This window comes from Pleurodeles waltl, chromosome 7 (assembly GCF_031143425.1).
Source record: "Pleurodeles waltl isolate 20211129_DDA chromosome 7, aPleWal1.hap1.20221129, whole genome shotgun sequence".
Taxonomy (NCBI): Eukaryota; Metazoa; Chordata; class Amphibia; order Caudata; family Salamandridae; genus Pleurodeles; species Pleurodeles waltl.
The window spans coordinates 1,167,006,134-1,167,020,684 of NC_090446.1; positions in this window are offsets into that span (position 1 = coordinate 1,167,006,134).

Below are 14,551 nucleotides of genomic sequence, written 5' to 3' on the forward strand. Positions count from 1 at the left end.
TTCACAGGTGTTGAGGAAGCACAGGAGGTCCTGAGAGATAAGTTGATAATCAGAGGAATACCCTATGTGATCATGGAGAAGTGAGTGCTAAGGGGCAAGGGTTGCCACCTCAATCCTCGCTCGGTAGGACAGCATAGTTACAGTCGTAGGCGGCCATTGCTATCAGATGCGCAGATGGTTCCTACTGCTTCAGTTTCAGTATTTATGTGAAGGCGGCATATGGGATTGGTATGTGTTCAGGTCAGCAATTGTCAGCACAGAGCTCATGCTATCAGCCCACCTGAATAAATTAAATGAATGACAGGCTCTTGCACCTCTGACCCACAGTCTCCATACCCCTGCCATCTGCCTGTAGCCACCAAAGGGTTGGACTGTCCTACAGAGCATTTGGACAGTGCCAGAATGAATGGCCTGATGGCTCAGTGTGTGGGTCGCTTTTTTGGCTCTTTGAGGGCCCATTTATCGTAGGCTGTGCAGATTCTTACTGTTGATTTTTCTGACAAACATCGTCTGCTTAGCTCCATGCAGTCCTCCATACCTTGCAACACTGTATCTCGCGTATTTTTGCAAGTTCAAAACTACTCCAGTTTACCAATGCAGGCCACCTTTTTAGCTATATATAATTCAGTAACTGAGACACTTTTATATTGGTAGCTGGGCCTGTTTTAGGTCCTAGTCCAATCCTGAGCTGCTCCTCAAGGTACTAAGTCGCCCTCTGCTACTTGCTTTCATTTATTTAATTTGTTTGATGGTAATCATGATGGCAAAGCAATAAACACCACAGTGGAGCCCTCTCTGCGTGGTGTAAGAAGCATACCTTGCCCCTCTTAATGTTACATTCTAAACAAAATATTAGTTAGCCATACTCATGTAGAAACAATGACACACAGACATTTCTCTGTAAAGAATATTACTGGCAATCCCATTGTCAAGATATAGACCAGAAAAAATCAAATGCATTATTAATCGAGGTGAATTATACACATATTAAAGTAAGACCTAAACTAAAAAAATGCACAAAACAATCTTTAAACACTGTTCACAATTTAACCCCAATAAGCACCATGTAAAAGCCACCTGACTGATATAGTTTAATTCTTTAGTGCCGGATGCAGAAACTGATGTCTCCTCTTAATCTGTGATGTGTGGGTGAGGAAGATCTGATCCAACATTTCCAATTCTTTTTTTAGACATTTGGCAATAATGCTAATTTTGTGGTCCTTTCATGATGGCCTGGTGTTATACATCAGATTCAAAAATGTAAAACAGAAACTCATAAACATCGTTCTAATGTTGATGGATATTGCATTTTATGCAGGCACATACCTGTGCCTTAGAAAATTCACTAATGACTGTTTGCTTGTGGTTCCCTATAATCTTGCTCTAAAGGTAAATGTTCCAAGTTCAGAGTTAATAACTTCCCCACATACTTAGTTCTTTGGTTAGAGATGAGTCGCTCTAATGTAACTGATATAAAGACACTTCAATCAAGTTCCTTTTACTTCAGTCTTTATTCTTTCATCTCTACTGCCTCAGCAACAGTTCTCCACACAGCTGCTCTTCTAGCTCCTCAACGTTCTACTGTCAACTCCAGCCCAATAACTGTCAGACTCTACCATTCTAAGGGGAGGTGGAACATACTACTTCTATCGGTGTAAATATTAAACTCCTATTAGGATAAACTTATTTATATAGAACAATATATATATAGCTTATTTAATTAAAACTGCGATACAACACATCTTCCCTTCTAACAAAACTAGAAATAGTACAGTCATCTGCTATCATTAATTACAGTTCATTATACTCAAGTAGTAATCTCGTAATCTTTATGCCAAACAGGAGGTTTAATTAGTCGGCTATATGTTCTTTTCTCATAACCTCCTTCATTGCGATTCTGTGGAACTTCCTGACTTCCTTCCGCTTCCTCAGGATTGCTTTCAGTCTTTTCTACACCCGGTGGCTGTTTGACGATCCTATCCATGCTCCAACACTGTCCATTCTCTAATACAACTACATTTCTTTTTACTTTGGCAATATTGAATGGGCCCATAAACTTGGTGTCTCTCACATTTGACCTCATTCCCTTCAATGGATTTTTAACATACACTCTGTCCCCTACCACCCACTGTTGTTGTTTCGTACCATGTTTCTTATCATACATTCTTCTGTATTTATCTTGGTGCAGAGATAATTTAAGTTTGATATGAGGGGTTGCAGGTTCACTCTTCTCTCCTCCACCTAACCATGAGGGAAAGAATTTTGTGCTTGGTTTTCTGCCTTTTAGCGCAGAAAACGGGGAAACTTTAGTGATTAAATTTGGAGTTGTATGGTATGCCCATAACATGTCTCTGATAGCATTTTCCACACTCAAATGATTAATACTAGCTAACTGTATGCATTCCTTGATCATACGATTGGTTCTCTCAATCAGACCATTTGCCCTTGGGCAATACAAAGCTGTAGTGAGGTGATTTATACTGAGAGATGCAAGGAAGTCTTTCATTGCTAAAGAAGTCAACTGAACCCCATTATCAGTAATAAGGGTAGCTGGTATGCCCTCAACAGCAAACACATCCTTGAGGAAATTTATCACCGATTCAGTTGTGATTTGGTTAACTAATTTTGCATTTATCCAATGCGAGTGGTAGTCAATTAATACTAAGGCAAAGCGTTTGACTACTCCTGTCATGTTGATTGGCCCAATGATATCTAATGCCAGTTTGGACCAAGGTTTGTCAGGTATGGACACAGGAGAAATTGGGGTTTTGCGAATCAATTTCGTTTTATCACTGCGTGCACATATGGTGCAATCTTTGACTTCTGTTTCAGTCATGGAGTCCATATTAGGGAACCAGTACCGTTCCCTAATACGTGATTTTGTTAGGCTTCTGCCCAGATGGCCCTCATGAGCCAGCCTAATGATTTTGTGTCTTAAACTTGCAGGAGGTATTATTTTATCATTCCTAAATACACAATTTCCTATTTCATTTATTTCATATCTCACCTCCCAGTAGCTTTTAATAACTTCATCCAGATCCTTCCTGGATTCAGGCCATCCTTCCTTGGCTCTCAGTTTTAGCAAGGATAGAGATTCATCTTTTTGACATTCTGAATTCCATTCATCTTCATTGATAGAAGATGTAGAAACTACCAATATAGGATATTCTGGAGTATCAAAGTCTTCTACTACATCCAACGGAACTCTAGATAGAAAATCCGCAGCCAAATTTCTATTGCCAGGGAGGTACTCAACCTTGAAACAGAAGCTTTCAAGGCCCAAGGTCCACCTCGCAATCCTTGGAGTGCTGTTGTAAAATCCCTTAGTGGAGAATACATAAACTAAAGGTTTGTGGTCTGTGCGTATGGTAAATTGTGTACCCCAAAGAAAAAATTTAAAATGTTTAACAGCCCAGAAACATGCCAGAGCCTCTCTTTCAATGACTGAGTAATTGGATTCAGCTTTGCTTAGAGCCCTTGATGCAAAAGCCACAATCCTCTCTTTGCCATCAATGACTTGTGATAGTGTAGCCCCCAAACCCAATTTACTGGCATCTGTGGTGAGAATAGTTTTCCTTTCATGATTAAAATTACAAAGATATGGTGCTGATAAAATGGCCTGTTTAATCTTTTCAAATGCATAATCATGACATTCCCTCCATTTATAAGGTATGTGACTCTTAAGTAACTCTCTGAGACCATATGATGTATCTGAGAAGTTTTTGACATATTTGGCCATATATTCAGTGAGACCCAGAAATGACTTGAGTTCATCCTTATTTTTGGGCGCCTTTGCTTTTTTAACTGCCTCTACCAGGGAAGTTTTAGGTTTAAAACCATCTCTCGATATTGTATACCCTAGATAATCTACAGAACTCACACCAATCTGGCATTTTTCCTTCTTTAACGTTAAGCCTGCTGTTTTCAGTATATTCAGAACCCTCCTCAGGTTTGTGTTGTGTTCCTCAACTGTCGCCCCATAAATTAAAATGTCGTCCTGGAAACACAAAGTTTTAGGAGTGTCTCCTAAAATATGCTGCATGATTTTCTGAAACACTGCAGCAGCCGACGCCAGCCCGAACGGCATCCTATTGAACATAAAGGAACCCATAGGGGTGGTAAATGCCGTAAGCCACTTAGAATCTGGGTGAAGTTCTACTTGATGATATGCACTGGAAAGATCCAGCACCGAGAAACATACTGCATCTCCCATGGTACTTAAAATCTCATGGATTATAGGAAGAGGGTGTCTTTCTACCCAAATATTCCTATTCAGGTCTCTTAAATCAATACATACCCTGATGTCTTTTGAATTACTTTTCCTAGCAATCACAATGGGGGATAACCATTCAGAGCTGTCAATAGGTTGAATTATGCCTTGAGATTGCATTCTGTCAAGTTCCTCCTTGAGCGCCTGTTTCAGTAAATGGGGTATCGGTCTGGTTTTGTGTACGGTAGGCTTTGATTGGGGTTTCAACTGGATTTTGTGCTGAAATCCTGCTAATAAACCCAATTTTCCACTAAAAACTTCTGGGAATTCCTGAAAAATTTGTTCTTTTGAGTTGGGTTTGTCAATGATCAAAACTTGTTCTGGATTGTTTGGATCCAACTTAATCCCCAACTCCTTCTGATGCTGCCAGCCCAAAAGACTCGATCCCTCCTTTACAACATAAACCTTCCCCACAGTGGATCGACCCTTGAATGAAATAAGTGCTCTGAACATTCCTTTAAGAGGAATAGGGTCCTGGTTGTAACCTTTGGGGTTAATATCTGGTTCCGTTAAGCTGGTCACAATGAAAATTTCACATTCTGGATACTGAAAAGGAATTACTTCTTTATCATTCACCTGTAATATAATTTTTTTAACTTCTTGATGATTTCCTTCTACATTCTTGCCATCATATGGTCTTTCTGGTCTTGACATATCCCTACACACTCTAGCAAAATGCCCTTTTTTGTTACATTTCCTACAAATGGCTGTTCTTGCTTGGCAACCAGTTGAATTCGCTAAATGGTTGCTGCTTCCGCAACGAAAACATTTTAGATTAGGATTTACAATCTTGTTTTTTTGAGGTATTTTATCTACGCCTCTAATTTTGAGAATGTTGTCTTCTTCTATGTTACCTTTGATTTCTGTGACCTGATCTGGAGCAGATGGACATCTAATTTCCTGTAAGCATATAGCAGTATGCTCAATGGATTTAGCAATTTCAATTGCTTCATGTAAGTCAGGTTGCTTTTGTAATAGCTTCTCTTGAATTTTTATATTACTGGTGCAACGAACTAATTGATCTCGAATGAGTGAATCATTAAGCTCCCCAAAATTGCATAAAGTACTTAATCCTCTCAAAGCAGCAATATAGTTGGTTATACTTTCTTGCTTACTTTGATTGCGAGAAAAAAATTTATGACGTTCTAAAACAACATTTATTCTGTCTCCAAATTGTTTTTCTAATTTCATGTATGTGGTGACATATTCATCCCGCACCTGATCTTCTGGAATATTAGGTTCAGGCAAGGATTCGTAAAATTTCCTACCATGTGTTCCTAAATTGTGTAATAAAATATGCTGTTTTCTAACTGGATTAAATCTGTCACCCCCAATGGCAATTAAATATGATTCAAATATTTTGAACCATTCTTTCCATGGAGAACTAGGTTCTCCAACCTCATTTAAAAACGGAACGGGTTGGGACATACCTGCAGCAGCCATCATGAGTACAGATTCCCAGGTAAATAGGGTAAGTCAAATGCAATTCACCTTAACACTAACTAAATACACTATAAAATATTATTGAAGTAACAGTTATGCAGTTATCATCAGTACAGATTCACAGATAAATAGGGTAATTCCAAGGTAAATCCCCTTATCAATAATTAAATACACATAGAAATTATTGAAATAACAGTAGAGAACAACCAAAATGTAAAGAGTAGGTTTTGTAGCAAAATTAGAGGAAAGAGCTCAAGCAACACACTTCCCACCATGCACCTCAAAAATGAAGAGAACTGTGCCTGTCAGCGTTTCATTACAGGTTCCCAGAATGTACCCAGAAAGTGATTGTGAGCGCTTGAAAACGAAGTTCCAGTCAGATTTTCTTTGAATGCACTTCAGATTTCTGTGTTTCAGGTAACCAAGATTTATTTAAAATGTTTTGGTGCACTGCCAGCAACAGAAATGTGAGGATACTCGTTCCGCAGTTTACCGCGCCTTCCACATTACCATATTGGTCTGTATTTGTTTTCCTTTCTGGTTCGAAATGCAGCTTGTAATGTAATTAATTCCGTCTTAAATGCCAGTTCTAAAATCTTTAAGGCAACAGGAAAACAGCCTTTAATTTAATCATATTGTTGTGCTGCCAGGAACAGAATGCTGCTGACATGAAGACACACGATCATTGCACTTTACCGCACTGCATGTGCTTATTATTTTTATATTTTCTTTCCTCTATGAAATGCCACTTGAAAAATTACAGCCTGGAATACTTTTCTTGTTTTGTGTCAACGCTTAGATGAAATACTGGTTAAAAGCTGGATTGAATTTCAATGCTTCCGTTTTCTTTCCTAAAAACGGTCAGCGCAGGAAAGGTCAGAAAGGTTAAGTGTTCCGATCAAAGATATAAATAGAACAGCAGTTTAAGTCTGTGTGCTGACGTGAGAAATTTGAAAAATGGATTGAATTGGAGTAAATAGTGTCCTGGTTCCGAAAGTTAAAGGAAGGCACAGGAAGCGCTAAGGCGAAATGGCACGCTTATGTTCAGCTAGAGTATTCTTTAAAGTAATAACAGTACCTTAAGATAATTAAAGTTGCTGAAGGGTTATCCAAAAGGGGTAGAGATGAGAGTGCCCCCTTCCGCACGTAACTCGTCGCCAGTGATATAAAGACACTTCAATCAAGTTCCTTTTACTTCAGTCTTTATTCTTTCATCTCTACTGCCTCAGCAACAGTTCTCCACACAGCTGCTCTTCTAGCTCCTCAACGTTCTACTGTCAACTCCAGCCCAATAACTGTCAGACTCTACCATTCTAAGGGGAAGGGGAGGTGGAACATACTACTTCTATCAGTGTAAATATTAAACTCCTATTAGGATAAACTTATTTATATAGAACAATATATATATAGCTTATTTAATTAAAACTGCGATACAACAGTAACCATGGCCCAGATTAATGAAAACAGAACTAACACTAGCAGTTGTGTCATTTTAGTGATGTGTGCCAAGGCTATAGCTCAGGAAGTGCCTCTTCTGTCAGGGAATGAAGTGAGTTTGCACATACATGTTCTGCATAGCACAGGTTTGGAAGAGCTGGTATAAAATAAGCAAAGTGGGGGCACTATATATTTTAGGAGGCACCGCAACGGAGTACACTTTCATGATAAATCAGATATGTGTTTTAGATGTTTAAGGGCTCAGGATGTTTTAGGATCAGGCACACTGATTGACTGAAAGCTTAATCTTCCGTTTCTTACCATGTGGAAGTAACATTTCATGCCTGGATCTAGCAGCAAATTTGTAGCATCAGTGATGGTGAGCCAAAGGCAGAGCTGATTTATTTCTGTGCTCTAGCATCCCAACATATAGCCATTGCTTCTTAAGTAAGGGAAGAAGAGACTTGGTGCACTATGACTGGTGTTTAAACAGAGGTTACAGGTATGGTGTAAGCAAATTTAGACAATCCTTGCACTGGTTCTGTCTTTCAAATGGCTAATGTAAAGTCTAGGAAGGATTGGGAAGGCCCTGACTGTAGTAAACTCCTCAACCAGTCTATCCCTGCTGTCCCACCTTACCTTTGGCCCACTCACCTTCATGCCATAGAGGGAACTATAGCGCATGTTGCAGCTCTTTACCTTTCCTTCTTCTAGCTTGCAGTACTGTTTCAGCTTAGGAGATGGTAACTTCCAAAAATTAAGAGTCTGCTGTTCCTCTTGAGCAAGAGAATCAGCTCCTGTAGACAATTGCAATCCGGTATTCACAAGAACATAATTACCATATCAGCAGAGGGATGCCAAGCCTGCCTCTTTAAAGCTTGCATTCCATTCTGCCACAAAAGGGAGCTTCTTTGGCAAGGCCTACTATTATATTTCAAGTAAACATGCACTGGAACACTGGATACTAGATAATGTCAAAGAGCTGATGCATATCTGCTTCCCCATGGGAGACCATGCAATGGTGATGACACATACTCTATTTCACAATGTTTTCCATGTCACTTTGGCCACGTTCTTTTCCATTTTGATTAATGGGGCACCACCTCAATGATTTTTTGGGCGGTGGATGGCTATACACCACTTTGTTTTTGAGTTCAATTGTGGCTTCAACTATGTCTTTCTTTTCCTGATGATGATCCTGCCAATCTGTGCCCAAGGGGTTGAAACGCCGCAGATAACTTTTAGTTATTGATTGTCAGTGCTTGCCTTAAGTAATGCTACATAGCAACTGTAACTTTGTTTCTTCTGTTAGCTGTGTGTTTTTTCACGAGTGCACAAGGATTGCTGCTACACTTGGACTAACAACCTCCTTTACATATTAATACTTGAAGGGATGTGCAGGGCACACTTTCCAACCATGCCCATTTTTTGACATTGTTGTTACCTTTTTAGGCCCCACCTATGGAGCGCTTGAGCTGTCTCTTTGAGGCATGTTGTATTTAGAATATCGGCTTTAAGTTTCACCCATCTTGTAATTGGGTTGTTTTATAGTCTTTCCTACATGCTTGCTTTCAATTGGTGCAAATGCTTACTACTCCCTCCTTGTGCACTTACTGCCTGTTACACCTGGGCTTACTCTTTTTTTAATTTAGGTTCCTTTGTGCTCACTCTTTTTTTTAGTTTGCCTCAGCTCATCTATCAGCATGGCTCCCACTTCGTGGACACTATGCTTCATGTTTCTGGTGGCATTTGCATTTTTTAATGCTTTCATTTATTCGGGCTCACGGCGGCATGCTGTTTCTTCCATTTGCTTGTTTTTGGATATCTTGCTGTTACTTTGCGATGTCTAAGGATTCTTTTTTATTCACTTTTATTTTGCACTTTAATTGAGTGGGAACTCAACATAAAGGTATTGTAGCAAGTTATTCATTTTTCTGCAGTTTTATATAGTGCGAACCGGACACAAAGGCATTGTAACTTTTTTTTTTTGCAGCTTTATGTAGCACAAGCTCGAAACGAAGGTATTAGAGTGCTTTACATGACCACTGGTTACATTACACAAGGACACATTCATTTTTGGTAGCAAGGGGAGATTAAGGCCCTCAGTATGAAGTTGGCGGCAATCACCGCCAACTGCCGTGGCGATGGTGAACAAAAGGCCACCAGTGGCAGTAGACTGGACACTGCCGAATTATGATGCCAAAAGGTCTAACCACCAAAAATCCTGCAACCTCCACCCACCGCCAGGGCCCACAATGGCGGAAAGGCAGTACACCTCACCCCACCACCGACAGGCAGACAAATCCTCCGCCCACCAAATAATGAAGCACAAATCAGCGTGGCGGATAGTGGATGCTGAATGACCATTGGTGGTATGGACCGCCACGGCCAGCAATGGGACCCACCAACATCAAATGCACACATTGGCAACTTTGAAACCCACACACCTGACACACATCCACAACACTATACAACACACACATACACACCCCACAATCCTTTGCATCGCCAATAGCAAAACTGAGATTGACAACACAACACCCATACACTAAACACAACATAACACAAGTCACACGCAGAAATACTCCACCAAAACACATACAAACCCTAAACACCTTTATAAGCCACACACACAACCACAAAACAACACCCTCACCAATACACACACAACACACCACTCACAACACACACCCTAGCACCCCTTAAGCACCCCCACTTCACAGATAGGAAGTTAAGGACCATGGTGGACGAAATACTCATGGTCGAGCCACAAACATTCGGGGCACAGCTGCAGCAGACACCCGTGGCAAGGAAGATGGAGTTATGGCAGACGATTGCCAACAAGGTCAATGCAGTGGGAAACCATCCACGCACAAGGGATGACATCTGGAAGAGATGGAACGACCTGCGCAGGAAGGTTCGGTCAATGGCATCCAGGCACAACATCGCCGTACAAAAGACTGGTGGCGTCCCCCACCTACACCCACCGAATACACCGACTGGGAGGAGAAGGTCCTTGCTATCCTGCACCTGGAGGGCCTCACTGGACTCACTGGAGGACTGGACTCGGGTAAGTCAACTACTATACCTTAACAGTCACCCCACCTATAATACATGTATCACCCAACCCCTCTTACTCCCACCAGGACCCCATCCCCAGCCAGACTACAACACCCACATCCAACTACCCTGCATGCCCACTATCCCACAAACAGACCTCCATCCTACCCCCTGTGCACAGTCACCTACCCCTGCATGGATTCCCAGTGGCACTACAGCACCCACAATGCACCTCCACCCCCCACATAAAATTCAAAGATATGTACTCGAAGGGACCATGCATGTCACGACAGGGGAATATAAGCACAAAATAGGGCATAGTTGTGCATCAATTGCCGAAAAAGTACCCACATGTCCATCCCACCCACACACACCACCACCCATGCCACCCGGACGGAAACACCAAGGAGTGCCAGCACCCCACACGAAGACAGAAGCCCCACTCAGGAGAGTGCAGAGGGATATTGAGGAATAACCTGGCCCATCACAGAGTCCTGGACTGTCACACTCCAGCAGCCCCATCCAGGATACCACTGACAGCCCTACCACCCAGCCACCATCATCACCTCTGGCCAAACGACCCCACACCAGTGTCTCCAGGCCACAGACTGGCGGCCGGCATGTAGAGAGGCCACAGTCTCCACCCACCAACAGACTGCCAGACCTGTGCAGGGGACACAGACACAGGGGGCTAGGGACAGTAAGAGGACATCAGTTGTCAGGGGGTGGCCAAAGGATGGTTGCAGCAGCCCAGGAGGTGATATTGGAGGTCCTGGGAGCATACCACCATACCCAGGACAGGATGGGCCAGATCCTGGCCACCTTGGAGAAGAATCAGAGGCTGCAGATAGCACACCACCAGGAGGCCATGGAGCAATGGAAACAGCTAAATGCCACCATGGCCACCATTGCAGGGGTGCTGCAGCACCAGTACCACAGCCAGTCTGAGACCTTCTCTCATCTGCAAGCCCCTACCACCACGCAGGGCACTGCCCTGCCATCTACATCTGCAGCAGCTACTGGACTGGTGGCACTGCCAGAGGACACACAGGAAACCAGCACCCTTACCCCTGCAGCCCAGATCCAGCCACGCAAACATGCCCTCAGACCAAGACATGCCACTGAAATACCAGCCAATACCAAGCCCCCCATTAGGAAGTGACTGTGCCCTGAACTGTCTCCCTTGTGTGCCACTGTGCTCCCTTGTTGACTTGCCACTGCCATCACACCATCTACCAATCACCACATGAAACAAAACCCAGTGCTACCAACAGCTGAGCATATGTACCTGAGTATGGATATGCACCATGTGCCCCATCCCTATAACTGTCACACGAAATATGTATATTTTGTCAATTAATAAATACACCTATGCATTCAAATCGTATGTCCCTCGTCAATATGAGATATCAATTGTGAGTGTGTATGCATTAGCCAGTCAATTTCATAATCATATCTTTCTTGCAGGAGGGGATCCAACGCACTGTAGTGTCTGAAGTATGTCACACTGTATCTAATAATGGGTTACCTAGCACATGCCACTTCAGTCATCAGTTAACAGTGTCAATGACTCTAGACACCACATTACCAATTACGAGTCAGACTGAAACTATGCAGTGAAGACATCAGCATCATTGAACAGTACCTTATAGTCACTGGAAGTATAGGCGGATCAGCTGGTTCCTGGAGTCGATATCTTCCCCCTCTTCAACCTCACCATCACTCTCATCCCCTCTCTGAGGTTGCTGGGCTGGTTGGACAGCACCCTCCTTTTCCAGAAGGGGGGTAGCTTTCCTCACAGCCAGCAGCATGCAGCAGGCCACCACTATCTTACACACCTTGTCAGGGACATAGCACAGGTCCCCAGATAGATGGAGGCAACAAAATCTAGCCTTCAGGAGACCTATAGTGTGCTCAATCACCCTCCTAGTACGTCCCTGGGCTGCATTATAATTCCTCTCTGCATCTGTTCTGGGATTCCTGGGTGTCAGGAGCCATTGCAAGTTGGGGTAGCCAGAATCACCTGCAAAAGTGGGTGAAACAGGACCTTAAGAAACTGACTTTACATGCACATTGGCTGGCTGTCAGCTATGCACAGATCCAGTGTCATACACACTCACCTATGATCCATCCTCTGTCCCCTTGTAGTTCTTCCACCAAGTGTGGTACACCACTGTTTCTCAGGACAAAGGAATCATGGAATGAGCCTGGGAACCTGGCATTGACATGTGAAATGTACTGGTCAGTAGTACACACCAATTGTATATTCATGGAGTGATAATTCTTCTGATTCCTGTACACCTGTTCTTTCACTCTTGAAGGTATGAGAGCTATGTCTGTTCTAGCAATGGCACCAATCACATGTGGGATGTTAGCAAAGGCATGAAATCCAGATTTGATGGCTGGAAGTTCAGCCCTCTGGGGAAACTGGACATATGTTAGCAGGTGTTGGACAAATGCTTTCAGGAATTGTGACAGGATGAGGCTGAAGATTGGCTGTGAGACCCCTGCACTCATGCCCACTGTCACCTGAAATGAGCCTGTAGCCCCAAAATGGAGTACAGATAGCACTTGCACAGTTGTAGGGATGGCATGCTGATTCCGATTAGCCGGTTTCAGTACAGGATCCATTAATGATCAGAGGTCATAGATAGTAGCTCTATTGAGTCTGTAGGTGGCAATGATGTGATGTTCCTCCATAGTTTCCAAATCAACCAGAGGTTTGTAAACAGATGGGGCCCTCCCTTGCCACATGGGTCTGTACCTATGGGGGGGAAAGAAAACATATTGAGTGTAAACATACACCTGCGTCACATGATGTCACTGTATCTTTGTAAGTGTGACACGTAGGTAACACATACAGATGCAAAGTATGAAGTACACAGTCAGGCATATGTGTGCTGAGTTAACTCTGTGATAATGGCATCCCAGTGTGGACACAATTCCAAAGATGGGTGCATGTGATGATCCTAAACTGATATCAGCAAGCGACGAAGGTCAGAGATTTGGAGGCCCTGGATGAGGCCCATGGCCAGGCTATGGTGAAGCGGTGGTAGCAAATTGGCAGCCTCCTGCCGTCCAGGTATGAGGGAGTTGAAGTGACTTCATTCACTGGCATTAATGGTCATGGTGGAAGGCTGTGTTCATCTCCGTGCACCCGATCATTGGATTACATGGTTGTCAATGGGGAACCTAGGCCAATCATGATCGCTGCCGGCGGTGACGGAGCACACCGCTGCGGTACCTATGCCATTTCATCAGACTCTTGACTCCTGAATCCCGTCCAGGGTAGTACTCTACTGCGTGTGCTGCTGTTTCCTGACTCTGGTCCCTGAGATGGCACGGGTCACAGTGAACGGGCCTCGGCCTTCACCGCAGAAGAGCTTGAGAAGCTGATGGACGGGGTCCTACCCCTGTATGCCAAGTTGTATGGGCAACCAGTGGAGCAAGTGAGTTGGTGTCTGTCATCCTTAGATGTGTTTGATTGTGGCGGATGCCTGTAAGCATGTGGCTTCGATTTGTGACTGCCTATAACCAGCAGAGCACCCACTGCAGGAAGCAGTGGGAGGACTTGAGATGCTGGGCCAGGAAGACTGGACAGGCCCAGCTGGGGAAGACATCCCAATGAGGAATGGGTTCCAGTCGGACCCTTACCCCCCTAATGACCCACATTCTGGCAGTGGTCTATCTGGATTTGGATGGGCGCTTGAAGGCAGCACAGCAGCCACAAGGGGGTGAGTACCAACATTGTTGTGATACTGCTTTGATGAATGTATGTTGGTGCTGTGGTATGTATGCATTCTAGCGCCAGGCACTTGGACAGGTGTGTTCCTGCAGTCCAGCCCCCTCAAAGTCCCTGGCTTGGTGTGAGGGCTAGTTTGGGCAGTCTCTATAGGCCCGTAGGGGGGGTCCCTTTCTGTCATCGGGTATGCTATGTGGCCTCATGGACTTGTAAGTGGATTGGCTGAGCATGGTCTTTTACTGGTGTACTCCACACAGTGTATCAGGTCCATGTTTTCTGTGTGTAATGGTGTGTATTCTGGGGTAATGGCTACTCGTCAGAGGCACAGTCATGACGTATGTTGTAGGTGCTGCATGTAGGTGTGTGACCTGGATGGGAGTGTGTGTGAGCCAGAGATGTACATATATTCAGGTTTTGACAAAGTTCTCCCTTGTTTTGTCTCTCCACCCTTGTACTCTTGAGTCCTTTGTGTACATTAGCATCATCTGGTGAGGGAGTGTTGGCACTGGCGAGTGGGGATGCAGCAGCCCACAGTTCCAAGGAGGCAGAGTTGATGGACGCCAAGGGGTCCAGTGGGTTGGAGGGCAAGGGAAGTACCA